Source organism: Coffea eugenioides, chromosome 8, assembly GCF_003713205.1.
Source record: "Coffea eugenioides isolate CCC68of chromosome 8, Ceug_1.0, whole genome shotgun sequence".
NCBI lineage: Eukaryota > Viridiplantae > Streptophyta > Magnoliopsida > Gentianales > Rubiaceae > Coffea > Coffea eugenioides.
The window spans coordinates 15,945,038-15,948,237 of NC_040042.1; positions in this window are offsets into that span (position 1 = coordinate 15,945,038).

The following is a 3,200-nucleotide window of genomic DNA, read 5'->3' on the forward strand; positions in this document are numbered from 1 at the left end:
CTTCACAGAGTCTAGAGAATGGTTGGAACTCAATTTTCCTAAAATTGTGAGGAAAATAATGTAATCTTAGAAATCTGACACAAATAATGGTAATAAGAATGCACAAGAAGGATATGCAGACTCACAAAATGGCACCAAAATATAGATCTAACAGTATTTGAAGCAAATGGATGAAGTATTGAAGTTGCTCTGAGGTTTTCTTACAGCAATAAAACCTAAGCCCCTTCACGTTTTGCAATTCTTGGGAGATAGACAGGAGGTGGGCCTTCATTTTTGAGCAATTCCTCAGAGGTCTCCTTCACGTTTAGCAATTCCCGCATCTGTTCTTCAATTTTTGGACTAAAAACCACCAATCTTGGCCTTTGAGAGAAGAACATATGAGTGCTCGATCAATTGAGAGAGATAAGTGAGGGCCGGCCTTTCTATGTATATATATAATAGTATTATCCCTCAGCTGTAATGAGCCTTCAAATTTTGCCGGAAGGACGTTGCGGGAAAAATAAAATTCTTGGAGGGAATAAAGCGCGCGTGTCCTAAATTCTGAAACATTTATGATGGTTTAAGTGTTGTAGTTAAAAGTTTCTAAGAATTGGAGAATTGGAGTATATTATATAGAATGAATATTGAGTGTTAGAAGTATATAAAAATTGAAAGAGATCATGTATGAGAAAATGAAACTAATCAAAATATTCTCAATATATAGCAAATCAAATTAACTAAGTTTGATAAATTTGCATTTAATTTTCAAATAGAGGTTTGTTGTATGATATGTAATTGCCATTTCTTGAAATTATTCCTCACTCTTATATTTTTGCTAAACTTCAAAGAATTTAACTACGCATAAAATAGCATGAGAGGAATGCCTGCAAGTGTGCTAGTCAATAAATATTTATATTATATTTGTGCTAATACATGTCCATATGCATAATTCAAAAATTCTTATGTATTTCATATATGAGTATTCTTTTCAAGTAACTGTATAAAACACTTATAAATGTTAATAATTAGATGATTTAATTTAATTGTTCTAAAGTTTTAAATACGAGGATAAAGAATAAAATTGATATGGATGTACTATAATCTATGAAATTATAGTAAATTACTTGTAATTCCAGTTCCTCAACTTTTAAATCTATTTGTATTGTGACTTTGAACTATGTGTTATTTTGCTAAACTCATATTTCTATGATGAACTTTTGATCATAATTTATAAAAAAGAATTTCGTGTAACAAGCGCTTTATGTTGCCTATCCATTTTTTTGAATTGTTATAAAAGTATGTAATTCTTTTATTAAGAAAAAAAAGTCTTCTGTAATAGGCTTAACCTCTCCTCAATTAAAAAATTGATTGAGATAATGTACTTTAGAAGTTTAATTGAGTATTAATAAGGGATAATTGCAGAAACCTCCCCTGAGGTTTCTGACATTTGCACTGACCTCCCCTGTGGTTTGAAAAATTACATTGACCTCCCTTGAGGTTACTAATCCTTTGGAAATTCAGTCCAAACGATTAAAATATTGTTTTAGGGAGTGAAATTAGAATTTTTTACCAAATTTGTCATTTGTACTACATGTCCAATGAATGACAAAATACTACAAATTAATTAACAATTAATAAACTTTAAGGAATATAGTTTATAGGCAAATACGCATTACCTATTTAAAGTACCGACTCTTTATGGGTATTTTACTTTCAAACATTTAATTTAACACAAATATTTACGCTCAAATACATATTTGTATTTACTTTCAAATATTTAATTTTTGTTAAATACAAAAACTACCAAGCTCTCTTCCGTAAAAATATTAATATAATACTTTTTCAATTTTAGTTACAAACATTTATGTATTTAACATAAATTAAATGATTCAAAATAAAATACCCATAAAGAGCCAATACTTTACTCATGTAATGGATGAAAGCCATAAAGAATTAATACTTTATGGGCCATTTCTTTTTTAAAAAAAATATTTAATTTATATTAAATAAATAACCTACCGATTTCCTTTTTGCAAGAATATTACTATAACACTTTTTGAATTTTACTTACAAACATTGATATATTTATCATAAATTAAATGTTTGAAAGTAAAATATCTGTAAAAAGCCGGTACTTTAAATGAATAATACGTGTTTGCCTATAAAGAGCCGGTAACTATTTAAAGTACCGGCTCTTTAAGGGTATTTTACTTTTAAATATTTAATTTAATACAAATATTTATGCTCAAATACAGATTTGTATTTACTTTCAAATATTTAATTTTTGTTAAATATAAAACCTACCAATCTCTCTTCCGTAAAAATATTAATATAACACTTTTTCAATTTTAGTTACAAACATTTATGTATTTAACATAAATTAAATGATTCAGAATAAAATGCACATAAAGAGCGAATACTTTACTCGTGTAATAGATGAAAGCCATAAAAAATTAATACTTTATGAGCCATTTTTTTAAAAAAAATTAATTTATATTAAATAAATAACCTATCGATTTCCTTTTTGCAAGAATATTATTATAACAATTTTTGAATTTTACTTACAAATATTGATATATTTATCATAAATTAAATATTTGAAAGTAAAATACCCGTAAAGAGGTGGTACTTTAAATGAGTAATGCGTGTTTGCCCGTAAATTATACTTTTTAAAGTTTATTAATTGTTAATTGATTTATAGTACTTTGTCGTTCATTGGATATGTAGCACAAATGGCAAATCTTGCACAAAATTCTAATTTCACTCTCTAAAATAATATTTTAATCGTTTGGACTAAATTTGCAAAGGATTAGTAACCTCAAGGGAGGTCAGTGTAATTTTTCAAACCACAAGGGAGGTCAGTGCAAATGTCAGAAACCTCGGGGGATGTTTTTGTAATTATCCCTATTAATAATTGTAAACCACTCCATTTTTATTATTCTAATGCCAACATAACAAATGTGACTTTGAACTATATGTGTTATTTTGCTAAACTCATATTTCTATGATGAAATTTTAATTGTAGTTTATAAAAAGAATTTCATGTAACAAGTGCTTCACAATGCCTATCCATTTATTCTTGAATTGTTACAAAAGTATGTAATGCATTAATTAATAAAAAAGTCTTGTGTAATAGGTTTAATATCTCATCAATTACAAAATTGATCGAAATAATGTACTTTGGAAGTTTCATTGAGTATTAATAATTGTAAACCGCTCCA